The sequence below is a fragment of the Alosa alosa genome, chromosome 8, assembly GCF_017589495.1.
Source record: "Alosa alosa isolate M-15738 ecotype Scorff River chromosome 8, AALO_Geno_1.1, whole genome shotgun sequence".
NCBI classification, from domain to species: domain Eukaryota; kingdom Metazoa; phylum Chordata; class Actinopteri; order Clupeiformes; family Clupeidae; genus Alosa; species Alosa alosa.
The window spans coordinates 16152063-16170251 of NC_063196.1; the positions used below are offsets into that span (position 1 = coordinate 16152063).

At 42.8% G+C, this 18189-nt stretch overlaps 1 long non-coding RNA gene across 1 annotated transcript; it reads left to right on the top strand.

The window, feature by feature from the left end:
- The first annotated feature begins 2097 nt into the window (after window positions 1–2097).
- Window positions 2098–14725, top strand: LOC125299189. Its single transcript, XR_007194337.1, has 6 exons — window positions 2098–2137; window positions 2257–2314; window positions 4106–4216; window positions 5787–6077; window positions 6202–6438; window positions 13789–14725. It is a non-coding gene; the product is annotated as an uncharacterized LOC125299189 (long non-coding RNA).
- Window positions 14726–18189: the final 3464 nt, after the last annotated feature.

The window sequence follows — 18189 nt, forward strand, 5'->3', positions numbered from 1 at the left end:
TTTCCAACGATTCTAATTTCTAATTTAACTAACCCCTCGGTTTCTCTATAAATGTTACAAAATGTAGGCTACTATTACTGAGCAAATATCCCTTATTTTAAAAGCCCAATATTGACAGATAATCTGATTTCCCACATGATGAGTTTAGGCAATGCCAGAGCCGAGATATAGCGGTTTATGTCATAAACCTGGCAGGAAAGTTCAGAGTGGCGCAGTCAGTTTAAAAAGCAAGCCGGTAAGAAAAACTATTGTCAAGACATTAGGCAATTAGGCTACTGTTCCCCGGAATACAAAAATAAACTTCAGAAAGACAGAAAGTTTGTTGTACTGTATTCATAGAGTCTCAATGACCGAATCAGTAGATTTACCTGTTGTCAGTTGAGTTCGTTCAATTCATTTATTGTTGGCTAGTAGCCTAGGCAAATATAAAACGGAGATGTAACGTGGCTACCGGCGGGAGTTTGAACTTGCATGTTTCGTGCATTTTAGGGCAAAAAATACCATGCGATTGATGTGTTCTCCATTTGAGGAACGTAATCAATTGCGGACGTGCACAGACAGCTCAGACACAGAGCGCATATAGGCCTAGGTTAGGCTACTTTCACTTTCTAGAGTGCGCATTCATTACGTAAAAGATGCTCATACCAAAACAACGATCAAACATTATCAAATGTATCATGACGTGTTGTCACAAAGACTTACTCCAGTTAGAAAATCGAAACCAAATTCATGTAGGCTAAGCAAGGCCGTAGTCATGATGTCAACATTGGGGGGGACCAAATCTGTGGTGGGGTCTGAGAGACCCCCAAATAGAATTTCAATATATTTCCTACAGTACCATGCAAAAAATATTATTAAAAATCACAACAGTCAATTAGGGTATTCCAAACTTTTGACAGACATAGGCATGGCATGGATGGATGGATTATGAACCCCTGGGCACAGATCCCCCCCTTATAGATAGACGGGTCCTGAGGCATTCTCCCACGGAAGATTTTTTATTTTTTTTAAAAATGACCCTTTAAATGATGACTTCTGGTGAGTTTTGTGAAAAGAGAAGGGTGGAAAAGGCCCAGTAAGCCCATTCAGTAATCCATCCCTGGACCTGTATTATGACTCCATTTGTCTTCAAAATGTATACTTTAAAAGGAATTACAAACTAGAGTATCTTTTTTAAACTCTATATTACACAGAATGTGGTTCTTTGACTTATTACTTACACTTTTTTAACTAAGGCTTAGACTCATAGGTTTGGACCTATAGCCTAATATAATTTTGTCTTTTAATTTAGATTTTATTATGCTGGCGGCTAATCACACAATTTTAAAGGGACCAGGCCCATCGCTAGAAGGCAAGCAAACCAAGCAATTGCTTGGAGCCCCGAGCTGGCCAGGGGCCCCAAGACAAAGACTGGTTAAGAATAAAATGCAACGACAAACTGTGAGCGCCCCTTTGATAGTCAATGCAGTGAAGTGCAATGACACTCTTACCGGCAATACCGGGATCCCCCTCAAGGGGGCCCCACTCAGTAGTCGCTGACAGCAGCCAGCCAGCCAGGTTTGTGATCTCTGCTAAAACAGGCAGTCATAATGAAATATAAAACAGGCAGTTGTAATATGTTTATTACACTGGGATAAAGGTAAGGAAGGCTAGCCTACAGTAGCAAAACATGTTTATCTGTTCCAGAATCACTGTTTATCGTATTTAATGACATAACATTGCTATAGGTTTGTAATAGGTTTTGATGAAAGTGACATAGCTTCTCTGCTATACTAACTATTCGACCGTGATAATCTATTTACCAAATGGGGGTTAGGAAAACCACACGATAAATTCCGTGCATCAAAGCAGACTGGACGCCAGCTGTTTACTGTCTTTAAAGCACCAGGTGCGTCTGTCTAATTCTCAAACAGCAGAATGCTTAAATGCTATGTTAAGCTACAAGTAGGCCTAGGTTAATGTATAACATTAGCTTGGGATGTTTTTACAGTAAGCATTGGTAGTTGTGAAAGCAGCTGCATCCCTTCTAAATATCAAAATATGGAAATGCTAACATATCTTTTCTTTCTCCCTCAAGGTGCTTTGCTTAAATTTCTCAGCCCTCAGGCTCTTCCTAAGGATACCTCCACTGATGAAGGTAGAGTGAATTTCTCTCACTGAGCTGAGCTGTTAATGACCTTTTCCAATATGCTAACAGTGAAATGGTCAAACGTACTTCACAGGTAATTTCAGATTTTTTTTCAATTATCTTCCCAGGTACACCATCACCATTCATCCTCCATTCATGAGGAAGAAGCTGACATTGGATTTTATGGTATGGTGGTGTTTTTGCAAATGTTCAAAATGTTCAAAACTAATGCACAGTATATCTATATATGCAACAGCAGTATTTGCACTGTCAATTTTTTTTATTTATATAAAGTGTGGGTGAACTTAAACTGTATGGCTATGCTGTGGTTCCTGTAGGCTTTGCGTGCGGTGGGGCTCCATGTTCATTTTGCTTGGGGCCCTCAAATTCCTTGAAACGGCCCTTGAAAGGGACACCAGGCAAGCCTGATGCTTTTTCTCTACGAAACTCCCCCTCGCTCGGTCTGAAGCTCTTTTCCTTTTCTTTGCGTCTTCCGTCAAGGGTTTTCGCTGCTTCTTCGCCGGCTCTGCCATTATACACATGTTTGCAACAATCTCTAGCGTTTCGTTAGCCTGCCTCTGTGCTGTAAACTGATCCTGCTTCGGTCGGCGGGTATACACCGGGGATACACCGAACTTGCAAGTGGGATATTCTTCCTACAGGCAGTAGGGGCGGGGGAGAGAGCCTTCATTCGCCCCGTAATGAGTCATTTAACCCTTACGAGCTCGACCATTCTAATTTCGTTACAAAAGTAACGATGGCCAATCGTCTAATATCTCAGCTGTCCAATGACTGATTTTATTTCTGAAATCTTCCCCGTAATGCTGACAACATAAGCTTCAATTTGATATGATTGGTTAAGGGGTTTATGGCGCGAAATGTTTTGGATACTTGAAAATGAGTCTTGAAAAAATATTTTCACTTGAGTTGGTGCAGTTGACGTGGACAGCCGGATGCCACCTGCACTTAAGTTGCACTTAAGTTGTTTGTCGAGTTTACCTCGACTGGAAACCACACAGCTGGATAAACTGAGGTAATATTGTTTTTACATCGGTTCTAGTTATGGTTTATCTGAATTTGAAGTCCTTAAATCATGTCATTTGACAGTAATATACTTTCTTATCAGCGTCAACATTATGGCTTAGCGGGGGGCTAGTGCATCGTCACGTAACTTTAGCTAACTGTATAATTCTGAACTGCTTGCAATATTATCGTTTGCTTTTGATGTCAGTTATTTTCATTTGACAGTTTCATTTAAAAACCTGTAAGTATATAACCTGTAGGTAAGTTTATTTTCTAGTACCAATTTGCTTGTTAGGTAAGCATTATATTAGCAAGACAGTATAGCAAACCAAAGCTGAATAAATCAATGGGCGCCGCGTTTCAAGTTGCGTTAGTGCTACGTTCTGACATGAAATAAGTTGAGCGATATTTTTTACTCCTCTCAGTATGTTGTAGAAAATAAGATGTGAAATCACATATTCTGTCAGAAATGTGATTAACTTATTGCCTTTCCTCCGGTTGTTATCTGTAGTGCAATCTGTAGTGAACTATTTTAGCTTGCTAACTTCTAAATGACAAACATCAGATGTACTTGTCTCAACATTTTCTAAGATGGCATGACTTGAAATAGATGAAGCACAACCCCTCTCAATATGTAGTTATAGAAAACATGATGTGAAATCACATATTCTGTCAGAAATGTCATTATTGCATTTCAGCAGTTTGTTACTAGGTGAAATGTAATCTGTCTTTATCTTGATGCCAGCCAGGCAATCAGATTTAGGGTAGCTAAACCCATGTGTAATACAATGACTTTTCATAGGCCTACTTAGAAATATTTCGAGTATATTCTGAGGATGCTTCAATAGTTTAGGCTACCTCTTCTTTTGTGTGCATACATGCACAAATCTGTAGTTTTGTGATTTAATTTTTTACACTCATAAAGGTATTTGTATGATTTTGCTCTTGTTTCAGATGGAGGATGACAAGACCTACACAGACCTTCTCGCAAGCCTTAAGAGGTAGCTTACTGCTCATGAGCTTGCGCTCACAATGCTGAAGACCATGCGGGGATGGAGGAAGAAGGTATAGATTTATGTGCCGTGCGTAGGATGGTGCAGACTAAAACACTGTGTGAAATAGACTTGTTATGTTCTTTTTTACTCACATTGTTGTCCCAGGCATATGTGGTTTTACCAACCGGAAGGAATGGGAGCTTGTGCTTGGTAGGCCGTCGTATGCAAACAGTGCAGAGGCATGGGACAAAGACCCCAGAAGAGTTTCACAGGTTTCTGGGATTGATCATTTACATGGGGTTCACTTCCCTCCCTAATATCCATTGTTACTGGGGAACCAATTCTTGGCAGGGATCAGGGGACATTGACCAAATGATGAATACATATTGTGTACTCCAAAAAACGCAGAATACCAGAAAGCACTTTTTCTCCATTGACATTGCCGTTGTCAGTAGCTTCTTGTTATTTCAAGTTTGACAATGCAATGCAGAATCTGGTGTTGAACCTAGGTTTGGTAGCTACAACCAGAAAGAATTTGGAGGAAATCTATCACAACAGCTGGTAGGCATTTCTGTTGAAATTTCCGCCTCACCTTCAGCTGCTCCAACTACTACTCTGTCGTCTTTCCATCAAGTACATATTCCTGTACAGCAGGAGCTTGTTATAAAAAACGTACATAATAAAACTAAAGTAGCTTGTATGGCCCTGGAGTGTAACGGTAGGCGAATTTGTTTTATTGATAATAAAACAAATTCGGTAGCGGTAACGGTAGGCTACTTTGGAACCATCACTAGGTCGCTAATTTTTGCATTATTTACGTTTGATTACATTTCAGATGGTGCGTGTTGGTTTCCTGTAGGCCTAGTATAACTCTTTTTTTCTGTCTTTATTTTTCTATGTCCGTATATTGGGGTGGACATTTTGGTCATATTTGAATATTGGGGGGGACACGTCCCCCTCAATGTCTATGGTGACTATGGCCCTGAGGCTAAGTGTAAGTGTTCTCTCATTGACGCCGGTAGGCCTATAAGGAAAATGCTATTTCAGTTTGGAAAATGTATCCCCCCCCCCCCAACTGAATTAGTCCCCCTATGTGTGAAGCACTGAAGGGGGGAATTCCCCCCCATTTTGAAAAATTTTAAGCCCTGGATTAAACTTTGCTTCATGTGTTCCACTGAACATTATAATAAGTGGGTTCACAATGTGTGGGGCTGTGCTAAACCTGACCATAAGGCTACTTTGGCCAGAGTTCAAAGTAAAAATGTATTGAGACAAGGTAGCATCCCATCAGGGTTATCTCAACATAGTATACTAGCCTATAATATACAAACCATAACTCATAAAAAAAACGCTTAATTAACTAAGTGCATGCTGATCAGATAGGCTATGCCTATAGACCCCTCTTGAAAGACCTAAAGTGCCAGTCAGATATACCTTGAGTCTCACATTTTTAAAGTCTCAATGTATCCATTAGCTTACACAGAATTCACTAGAAGTCATTATTTAAGGGGCTATTTTTAAAAATGTTCTGCCGGGGGTGCATTCCCCTCGGACCCCCCTAGCCTTCCAGTGTGTGACACTGGGCTAAGCCCCCAATGTTTCAAATGTCTGGCTCCGCCCCTGGAGCACACCATTTACAGGGACGCAAGAAGGTCTCCAAAACTTCCTGACGTAAAGCAGTTGTGGGAGGAAGTCGTGATGAGCGAGTCCTCGTCTTCTGGCATCACCAAAACAGCTACACAATGTCGTAAACGGCACAATGATGTCAGAAGACGGGGAAATCAAAAGCTTGCCGCATACCGAAAGTAGTGTTTGGAGACAGGAGGGGGACTGGGCAACACTGAGGTTCTGACACCAGCGGAGGACCTCGCTGCTCTACCCTCATAGCATTGAGGGTTTTGGAGGGTTAGAAATAGGTGTCCAACATCAAGGTCAGTCAATGCTTACTTACATACAGACTTCTACAGAAATGGTTTTGTTTAATGATTTTATTGCATCTCTTCAGATTAATACCTGAAACAAGCCATATAATAAATAAACCAAAATGTCCTGCAGCTCTGTTGGCTGAAGATTCTCCTGTGCCCAGAACCAGTGGAGTGGAGCAGGGGGCCAGATGTGGACGGAGAAGTGCAACCAACAACATTGAGGTCCAAGGGAGCAATGTCAGCATCGGCCACGGCTGTCTTCGATATGCTGGAGAGAGAGCTGGTTGGAATTTGGCACAGTGTTTGGCACAGACATCAGCTCGGACAACTCCATAGGAAACAACAGGGAGGAGGCATAAAATGACTGGTAATAATAATAAATAATGGTTATTTATGGAGTTTATTAACTAAAAAAAACCCGACGGATAACCATTGTCAAACGTTTTGCATGGGGGACGTGTAATATGATAGCCCGTACCCCGAGAGGCTAGAAAACGGGGTATATTTCCATCAACAGTTGCCTACAGGACGTCTCTCGCGTTTGCAACAGCTCGACGTAATGTAGGCTACTAAGCCAACAACGTGGGCACAGGTTCCCTGTTAAATCCCAAGATGAAAATGCTCATTAACCAACTACTATATTCTTACTACATCAAATATTAACGTAACCTAACATATCTTAGTATCAATCTTCCACTAGCTAGCTAGCTAGCATTAACGTCAGTGGTTTTTGCACGGCTACTCGCCACAACTGCTTGTCACCTTGTATGTATTCTAAAGTTTTGAATACACCCCTCCATAGCATAATTAAGTCTCTTTTGATAGCTTCTGGAGGAAAGTAAATCCTTTATCGACCAAAACGTCCTCAAAGCCTGCTTTCATATACTGTCAGCTGCCATTGTCCACAATGTATTTCTAATCAAGTCTGGTTTGTTTGTCCGAGTTTTCACACGGTAACAATGGGGGGCGGAGCTTAGCGACAGGTCAATAGGGTGAGGTGAGATGTCATCAGCTGGCATCCCCGATGAGATCTGACTACAAGGTGGCTGCGGCCTATCTTTTATACTCCCTAACCTTGGGCCCCCTCCTCTCGCCACTCTCGAAAGACACCTTTTAGCCAATCAGCATCCACCAGGGTTACGAATATTGGTGGAACCCATTGTCTCATCATGCATAAAATTATATGCAAAACTGTCTTCTTCTGGGTTTTTCCCAGATTCTGTTTTTTCCAGTTGGGTGTAACAGGGCTTCTTATCTTGCCACCTGTTACTTGGCCTTGCTGTTACACCATTACATCATCCAATTACATCATCCTTTCGCTCTCGACCATCTAAAGACAGGCCAGGTGTCACTGTGACCTCCTTCACCCCACTCCTTGACTGATGGTCTGGTCTATTTAAGATGTGTACAGGCCTTGAAGTCTCATAATAATTGCAGTAATATCAAAGTTTATTAAAACCATACATGCATTTGTAGCGGCGAAATGACATGCCCTGGTCACTTCCAGGCAGGGCTGCCAACTTTTCAAAAAACCTTGGAGTGAGATTTGGTGGGGCCAACCAAAATTGCTGCGGAAATTTTTGTTTGGGTCATTCAGCATTATACCGTACAGTAAAAAAAAATATACATCAGTGGTTCTCAGGTGTAGGGACCAGGCATGGATGGATTATGAACTTTCGGGCCCCTGGGCCCACATGTATTAAGGGCTCCCCACTAATTGTCACATATGTGGAAGGGGGGGTTTGGGGGTCCTCCCCCAGAATTTTTTAAATTAGTTTGATGTGATTTTCTGTATTCTGGTGTATTTTGGGGATGGCCAATACTAAATTCAATCAGATTCATAGCCTACATCCTGATGTGTTGATATTGAGGCAATGATGAGGCAAAGGCTTGGGCTTCAGGGCCCCCTGACACCTTGGGCCCCTGGGTCTGGGGCCGGAAGGCCCGTGCAGTAATCCATCCCTGGGACCAGGGTCCCAGAGTTAAATTAACATTGGTATCAAAGGGATCTAACCTACTACTAGGACCATGGGCATCGGAGGCATTCTGAAAGTGTGTGGGACATTTCAGTGGGGGGTATGGGGGTTCTCCCCCAGAAACATTTTTTTGGACTAGATGCAATTTCCTGAATTCTGGTACATTTTAACAGGTTATTTAGATACTTCTATATAACAAAATAAAGCCAGCCTACAAAATTAATAAAAAGTAAATCATGCATAATTTAAAAATAACTCAATATATAGGCTACTTGGCTACGCAATAAGGTTTCCATTACAGCACCACGGACGTTCAATGAACGCATGAAAGCGGATGGTTTGTTTGAAATTCCGACACTCTTTCAACTACATGGAACGTAATAGTGATCATAAAATACCTCCCCAGATTTCAGTGCCCATCAGTCCCAACATTTAACAATGTAATCAAACAGTCCAAAAGTAAATTAAATATCAAACTAAACCGAAAATGTCATGCTTTTGAAGGCCTACCAGTATGCCGCTCCTAGAAACGCATGTCTCAAAATAAAACTCGAATAAGAAATAAAAGGCTGTTTCGAATACAATCCTGCCCCTAAAGGCCTGTACTTTGTCTTAAGACCACAGCCATAATTTGAGGATTTACAGTATCTAAGTAGACAAACTGGCTTCAGATATCCAACAGAGTAAATACGAGATTGTGCAGTCTTAACTGTGGTTAGTGACGTGATGCTGTTAATGGGGAGTTTTACATAGCCTAAGCGTAAACCTATAGGTTATTATTTATTTCCATGCACCAAAAGGCTTTTACCTTATCAAAAGTGAGGGGGACGACTGATCTCTTCAACACTGCGGGGGATTTGGCGCTTGTCACTGTGTGTGTGAAGCGCTAAACAGATGCTAAAAACAGCACTGGTATTTCACACGATGCATACACAGGTGGAATAGTTATGGTGATATTGCAATAAGTTCACAACCACAATATGGTGATATTGCAATAAGTTCTAGATATCAATTTTAAATGTGTTTTGAATGTGAGTGAATGAGGGGATTATCTGTAAGTTAAAACGAACAACCAAATCTGTGTGATCACCAAGAGAAAGCCGGACCCTAGGCTAACGCCTGGGGCCTAGAAGCTTGCTTTCTAGATTTGTTGTTTGCCCATTTGAGGACGATACAGTATAACCCCCTATTTGTAAAAATGGGTAATACCCAAGACAAAGAAAATGTTTTGAAAGGCGATGCCAAATTTATGGGCAAAATCCACCCAGGAATTGAAAATTGGTTAACACGATGGAAAGATAAGATAAGATAATAAAATTTGAAGGCAAATTAACAGTTCCTGGCTGTTCAAAATTGTTACGCGACATAATGATGCACCACTCGAAAAAGAAAAATGGTATAAAAACACAGCACCAGAAAGAAATGGATGCAGCTAAATTGTGGTTGGAGGAGGCAAGAAAGCGCGAAAATAAAATAAAAGAACGACAAAAATGTACCGTAGCGTATGTAAAAGAGGAAGACAATTTGCCTTACACCTCACCACCTTCTTACAACAGATCACAACCACAAGCAGCTGTGGTTAGTGCCTCCGTGTCTGCACCGCCGCCCGCGGCAGCTCCTGCACCCTTGTATCCCCCTGTCCCGACGCCAGTCAGGGGAGGGGAGGAGGAAACGCCCCAAAGACCTAGACAACTGACGCGGTCCCACGGTCAACGTTTAGAATGGGACACCAAGATGTCTAGGGACGTAAATAAAGTTTTAAAGACAGGAACTAGAGCATCCAAAAATCCATTTTTATTAGACGCGGTAAATCTCCCACTATATCCCCGTCTCTCCAGGTCTTCATTTTTCGCCACAACCGCCAACTTCACATACAGATCTGTATGATGATGACGTTGATGATTTTGATTATGATGACAAAACGCCAAATTGGCCTCCACCGCCGCCTCAAATCAATACGTTCCCAATGGTAGAATTACCTAATCCAACATTTAGGCCAGGCGAAAACGAAACTGCTGACAACTGTCGAATAATGCATGTCTATAGGACATGGACCCATGAGGACGTGAAGAAGGCAGTCGAGGGCATAGCGTCTCACAAGGCACAGATCAATGAATTCTGCGACGAAATGAAAAATATAATAACTGTGTACCACCTGAATGGTTTCGAGGTCGAAAGGATGTTCCGCTGTAAAACGGGCTCTGATTGGAGCCACGTGAAAGATCACCACTGGCACCACTGAACTTAATCAGCAAGTTCAGAACTTAGAGGATAAATGTAGACTAGTGTTCAAAAAACATTGCGATTACACCAAAATACATGCCACAACACAAAAAGATAATGAGGACGTTTGGGAGTTTAGAGACAGATTTGAAAAAGTGTTTAAAGCCTATAGTGGTTTAAAATCAGATACTGAAGACAATAAGAAAATCTACAAACAACAATTAAAACAAGCATTGCTCCAGAGTGTCAGGCCAGAGATAAAAGGTTGGATAGAAAAACATTTTGTCACCTTTAGGACAGCAGCTGTTAATGAGGGTTTAGGTATTAGGTGATTAGATGGGTGGACTGTATAGGTGCTGGTTGGATGGTATGGTGTCTTCCTGGTGCGTTGGTAAGAACGCCACTGAGTCCAAAATGCAGTTTAAGGGGCTTTAATTAACTTGAAGGCAGCACAATAATATGCAGGGTCAATCAGATGATAATTCTTCTTAATTATTATTCAGTTGTATAATTCAAATAGGCTTTCTACAGTTGGTTACAAATATGTGTGGTCTAAGAAAGGAAGGGAGCAGAAAATACAAACTCTGCATCAATAAACAATTACTGAAATAAAGGCATTCAGTCTAGTTATTTAAGGCATGAACAGCTTCCATAGGGAAAATCTACATGACTGCTATACACTGGGGAAACACGGCCAACTACTGGCAAACTCGTGGTAATTACGCATTACAATGGCGCCCATTAAACAGGCTATTAAAGGCGTGAAAATCTCCACAGTAAAACACACAACGGTATTTCGCTATACTAACACAAAAGACGGCAATTAACACATTCCAAATGACAATTAAGTGATCCGACATCAATATAAGGCACTACAAATCACAAACGAAGTCATAGGAACATTCTAGAAGGCTCTACATTACTCTACATTCACTGTTAAAGCTGGCAAAATCACACTCTCAAAACGGACTAAACTACCAAACATCTGGACACTAAAACAGGACAAAAAATACTCACAAATCTTCAATGACGCACACAAGGAACAGAAAATTACTGTAGAAGGTGAATGGTGAAACGTCGAGCCAAACGTCCGTTGCAAACTGACTGGCAGCAGCTCTCACTAACTGAACTGCTCCATACGTGGATGCGTGGACACTGAGCTTCCCGCGAAAACGTGAGGACGTAAGCGCAAGCTCAGAATCTTCAGCGCAGCCAATGGCCTTTCTAACAGCAGCTATGCCAGAGTTTATGGAACAAGCTAAACACGCAGAGAAGACAGCGCAAAACAAGAAGAAAGAGAAGGAAAAGAAAGAATCAGGGAAATTGGTAGAAGCATTTGTAATGGCAGTGCAAGGAACAGGAGGACAAACAGGCAGAGGCAGAGGCCGAGGTCTTGGCAGAGGCTGAGGCAATAGCAGAGGAAGAGGAGGACAGGGTGGAAATAAGCCAGGACATAGAGATTATGAGAATGAGGGTGATGATAGTAACTAGTGTTACAAGTGTGGGGGTCGAGGGCATTGGGCCCGAGACTGCCCCAGTGAGGATAAGAAAGAACAAAAGTATGATCAGGATCAATATGACAATTGACTAGGAAATGGAGAAGGGGAAGAGCTAGAAATATGTGAAGAATTTCTAGACTTAGCTGACGTGTGTTTAAATAAAAAAACAGAGAAAGTGATACATATTAATGGCAAACCTGTAATCTTTTTATGTGATACTGGAGCATGTAGAACTGTAATGAAAGACATAGATGGCCTGCAAAAAAATGATCAAGCTATTCTCGTAAAGTCAGCCAACAGTCATGTGCAAAAACAATATTTCAGTGAGCCTGTGGCTGTCACGCTGACAGAAACAGGAAGCACTGTTTTCGCCCCTGTAGTCATGGCCCCCGGCTGTCCCTACAACCTGTTAGGACGAGATTTAATGGTAAAATTTAAATTAGCCATCTATCCAAATCTACAGGGGGGTATGGAGGCTAGGACATGTGATGAAATTGACATACACTTAGTCGAGGGGAAAGGTACACCATATTACGTCTGGGCCCTGGAGCCTTCGCACCAGGACCCAGGAAAAACAATAGAGACGATCGTACAAAAGGTTAAGGAAAGAATTAACCCACTGGCTAGTCTGATACCCCCTGACGAATTAAGAATTGACCTGAGACGCAAACCTACACCTGGGCCAGACCCAGAGTATGACAAACTAGTGCATAAACTAGGACCTACTAGGGTGACTTTGACTTATTTGTGTTGGTTGGACAGAGAATCTTTTTGTCAAGCAGTTCTGCCACCGCCCGCGCAGAAACTGATGAGTTGGGAAGTGAAACCCCACATGCAGCTGTCCACTAGCCCAAGTGAGAAACAGTCACGTCTAGACAAACATGTGAACTTTGTAACACAAATACAAGATTGGGGAACTGAAACTCAAGGAGTTGAAAAAAGCCCCACCACTGGTTGGAGGCGCACCAGTCTAAACTATGTGTCTGACTTGTACACCAACAGTAATACTACATGACAAAACAGAGACATGATTGATGGTTTTAACAGAGGCTGAGGATCAGGTTATTATCCATGCCAAAAACAATATCCTCTAAAACCTGATGCAGAAGCGGGGATAAAACCTGTGATAGCAGAGATGATTAAAGCTGGGGTTATTGTGCCATGCCCTAAGTCACCGTGTAATACGCCGATATTTCCTGTCAAGAAAGCGGCCCCATCTACTGGTTGGCGCATGGTGCAAGACCTCCGAGCCGTCAACAATGCAGTAATAGCCCGAGCTCCAAATGTGCCTGATCCCCATACTCTGTTGAACCAATTAAATCCAGAAGCTAAAGTATTCTCAGTAACCGACTTGAGCAACGCATATTATTCAATTCCTGTCCATAAAGACAGTCAATATGCTTTTAATGCGTCTCACGTTTTTTGTGCACATTGGAAAAGACGTGGCTACAAAACCTCTACTGGGAAACCAGTAAAACATAAAGACTTACTTCTGAAATTATACGACGCTCTACAATTACCAAAAAAGCTTGCCATTTGTAAATGTGAAGCGCATACTAACAAAACTGATACTGTTTCAAGAGGAAATTCCCTGGCAGATGAATGCGCAAAGAAAGCCACAGGCGTGTTCCTCTTGCAAACGGGAACTGATGAAATCTTGCAAACACGACAGCAGCAAGCGTCTGTTAAAGAGAGAGACCTATGGAAGAAACATGGGTGCTACCTAAAAGACAATGTCTACGTCGGTCCAAGTGGCAAACCAGTATTACCTAAATATATATGTATAAATGGGCAGCCATTGTGTCACATGGTCGTTGCCACGTGTCAACGGGAGGAGTGCTGCCACACAGCTAACCCCCTTTGAAATGCTGTATGGCAGACCATACACCATGTCTGATTTCTCTCGTAATAAGTCCACGCCTGATGATGATGAAGGAGTAGTGGGACAGTTGATTAAGACTCTGTCATCTAAGAAATGTGTAGACACGAATACTGCTCCCTCTCTCTCTCTCTCCACAGGACCCTAAAGTGAAACCAGGAGACTGGGTGTTCATCATAGAAGAATTATACTAGCCACTCCTACCGCAGTGAAGGTACAGGGGAAGACTTCTTGGACGCATCTCGCACTGTAAGATACGGGACCTTCCAGCTGCAGAGTCGACCGCCGTGAAGGGGAAAAAATCTGACTACACAGGGGTCTAGAAAATATAGAATCTAGTCGTCTCAACGTCAGTGTTGTTTAAACAGAGCCTCCACGGCTTAGTGACGATGCCTGGGGGTCACGGACCTTTGGTGTGGAGGCTGGTCCTCGGAGGGGTCATTACCCTCACCTTGCTGGGAATTGTGCTGCAAGGCCTAAGTGGAACTGCACAGACTGCTACAAGGACTGAACAATGACTTTTTCATGAGAGACAAAGGAAGCCAAAACAAAAGATGGATTTTGTCTGAAGATCTGCATACCTACAACATAACACATGTGTATTACCTTGTTTTCGCCATCTTATAACCAAGACTGTGAATGCTAATATGGCTACTTTGTTTTTGCAAGAAGAGACATGTAGGTTCCTTGCTGAGGACAACAGTGAAGTGTAATGATTAATTGATTAACCTCATGATCAGCAATGAAGTTGTTACAGAAAACCTGTATTGGATATGTTACAATGGAACAGATGATTGTGAAAGTTACCAATGATAAACAGGAGGGAAATGTAAAGGAATTATTATTATCACTGTATAACCATACCAGTGTTATGTCTTGCTTCCTATTTTCTGTCTGCATCTGTACAATAAAAGACACAGCTTTTGGGCTGCAGGGTCAGAGACTGATGGTGAAGGGTGAAGGGCAAACCCATACTACGTGTCTATATGTTGGGGTAAATTCCCTGACATTCAGCTAGTTCATTTAAGATAATATATTGGTCATTGTAATGGCCATAGCCTATACATGCTATTTCTTTTTCAGGATGTACCCATATCTGCATGATGTGAATGTTTGCATATGTCTTGTGAATGTCTGCATATGTCAGGCTTTATATCAATATTTGTGTCTCGTTATTTGGTTTTCTTCATATTTTTGCATTAATGTCACTAGGAAGCATGCCAATATAAATATATTTATTTATCTGTGTAAGTGGGATTGGCTGGAACCTGACAATATAAGAACCATGATAGTGGGATAATCTATGGCTGAGCAATTTACAAAAATGTATGTAGGCCTACTGACAAATAGTTTACATTAGAATACATTATAATTTCGCCCCAATGAGGCGAAATGAGTAGAAATGTGTTGTAATTTCAAAACCGGATTACTCAGGAACCACTTATTGCACAGAGGCATGCTTTATCCTCGTATTCGGTACAGTTTGCTGTTTATTGTGATGTCAAAGTCAAAGTCAGCTTTATTGTCAATTTCTTCACATGTTCCAGACATACAAAGAGATCGAAATTACGTTTCTCACTATCCCACGGTGAAGACAAGACATATTTTACCAATTTAAGTCCACAGGCAAACATAACATTCAAGTAAACAAAAAAGTATGTAAATAAGTAAATAAGAGGGCACATATAATAATGAAAAAAATAAGAGCAGCAAAATTTGGTTGAAATTGTGCATAGACAGTCAATAAAATACTAGTGCAAAGTCAGGCCAATAAAAGGCTTGGGTAGTTCTGTTTGACCTAAGTAATAAAGAAAGTGGCATAGTGGTGCAAGTTATGTAAGAGCAGCAGAAGTGTTGTGTTTTCAGGACAACAACACCAAGTTGTAAAGTGTACAAGTGTGTAAGTGTTCAAGTGTGCAAGTGGAGTAGTGCAGGCGGCCATTGTGGGTCCAATGTCCAGGATGTTATGTAGCTGAGGGTGGAGGGGGGAGAGGAGGGAGAGAGTTCAGCATCCTTACAACTTGGTGTATGAAGCTGTTGGTGAGTCTGGTAGTGCGGGAGCGCAGGCTTCTGTACCTCTTCCCAGAGGGCAGTAGATCAAACAGATTGTGAGCTGGGTGACTTGCATCACTCACAATTTTGGTCGCCTTGCGGGTGAGGTGGGTGGTGTAAATGTCCTTCAGGGGGGGAGTGAAGCACCAATGATCCTTCCAGCTGTGTTCACTATGCGCTGCAGGGCTTTCCTGTTGTATTCAGTGCAGCTTCCGCCCCACACAGCGATACAGCTGGAGAGGATGCTCTCAATGGTGCCTCGGTAGAATGTGGTCATGATGGCTGGTGGAGCACTTGCTCGCCTGAGTTTCCCGCGAGGAAGTACAGGCGGCGCTGGGCTCTCTTCGCCAGTGATGCAGTGTTGGTGGTCCAGGAGAGGTCTTCACTGATGTGCACCCCAGGAATTTGGTGCTGCTCGCCTCTCCACCACAGCACCGTCGATGGTCAGTGGCAGGTGTTGGGTGTGACCTCTCCGGAAGTCAACAACAATCTCTTTGGTCTTGCTGACGCTCAGCAGGAGGTTGTTGTCCCTGCACCACGTGGTCAGATGGTCGACCTCCAACCTGTATTGAGTCTCGTAAGCCCTTGGTGATGAGACCCACCAGAGTTGTGTCGCCAGCAAATTTCACTATGTGATTGTTGCTGTAGGTTGCAGTGCAGTCATCGTCCAGCAGGGTGAAGAGCAGCCGGACTGAGCACGCAGCCTTGGGGGCCCCCTGTGCTCAGTGTGATGCTGCTTGAGGTATTGTTGCCAACACGCATTACTACTTGGGGCCTCTGACAGAGGAAGTCCAGTAGCCAGTTGCAGAGGAAGGTACTGAGTCCCAGTTTGTCAAGTTTGCAGATGAGTTGTTGTGGTATTATGGTGTTGAATGCAGAACTGAAGTCTATAAACAGCAATCTCACATATGAGTCTCTTTTTCCAGGTGGGTGAGGGCTGGGTGGAGGGCAGAGCAGATTGCATCCTCTGTAGACCGCTTGGCTCGGTATGCAAACTGGAAGGGGTCCAGGGTGGGGGAGAATGGCTTTGATATGTGACATGACAAGCCGGCTCAAAGCACTTCATGATGATGGGTGTCAGTGCCACAGGGCGGTAGTCATTGAAGCAGGATGGAGCAGTTTTCTTCGGCACAGGTATGATGGTGGCAGCTTTGAAACATGATGGGACGATGGCTTGCTTCAGGGAAGTGTTAAAGATGTCTGTGAAGACATCCTTAAGCTCCCCCCGCAGTCCTTCAGCGCCTTACGACCTGGGATGTTGTCTGGACCTGTTGCCTTACGGGTGTTGATAGCAGCAAGTGTCCTCTTCACGCTGTCGGCAGAGAGGCACAGGGGCTGCTCATGTAGAGGGGGATGGGTCTTCTGTGGGCAGGTGCTGTTTTGTGCTTCAAAGCGAGCAAAGAAGCGGTTCAGGTTGTTGAGCAGAGGGATGTTTGCCACGTGTTGTGTGAAGGGTTAGTGAGACATTAAACCGAGAGTAATGGGTGTGCACTGTGTGCAAAATGCAAATATGATTAGCCTAAATTGCACGTCGGTTCAATGATAATTTTCTTGCGAACTATCACAGCAACTTGGCGCTAATATCATTGGAAAGCTTAGATTCCGCTCGTTCACATGATGTGTGATATCATGTATAGGTATAGTTTAGTTGAACCTCATCTGCCAGGTATTTGACCTACCAGGTTGACACTTCAGCGTGAAAAATACTCAATAATACTCAAAGCATACCTGAAGCCGGGGAAATGCGGGGGGAATGCGCCTGGGATGGCTTCTGAAGTAGCATCGCAAATGAGAGAAAACTTAGAAAATTCCACAGACAGGAGGTGCTCTTGAACCCTCTCACCGTCTCTGAAAGCATAACCGTGGCTCAACAGGTAGATCTATAGATAGGCTAAACTCATTTTTCAGGCATCTGACTGACCTGGTTGACACTTCAGCGTGAGAAATCGGAAGGTGTGGCGTGTGAGTGTGTGAAACTAATCAAATGCATGTGTCTCACGGCCAATGCGTGAGAGTTGGCAGCTATGTAGCTTTTATTATGACCGCCGCGCAGCGAAGCGGCGGTCATATAGGTTTAGTCAGATTTTTTTTTTTTCTTTTTTTTTTTCTTTTTCGCATGCCCAAATTTCCGTCAATGATTCCCGGGACATTGAAAGACCGGGGTACACGAAACTTGGTGGGCATGTAACCCCACATGGATAGCATGGAACCATCGTTTTTCGTTTTGATCTGTAGCCCCCCCGCTGGACTGGACCCCGAAAGAAGGAGGGTAGGGCAGACACAGTTTTCTGTGAATATCTCGAAAACCGTAGGGTTTAGGAGGACCATTTTTTTTTGTATGTTGATCTCAAGGGGCCATGTCAACCCATTCCATAACCACTCATTTCATGTATAGCGCCACCTAGTTAAACACAAAAAAAGTAAAAATGAGGTGTTGTAATTGAAGGTATCTGTGACCTAACATAGTCAAAACTGCACGAAATTGGAAG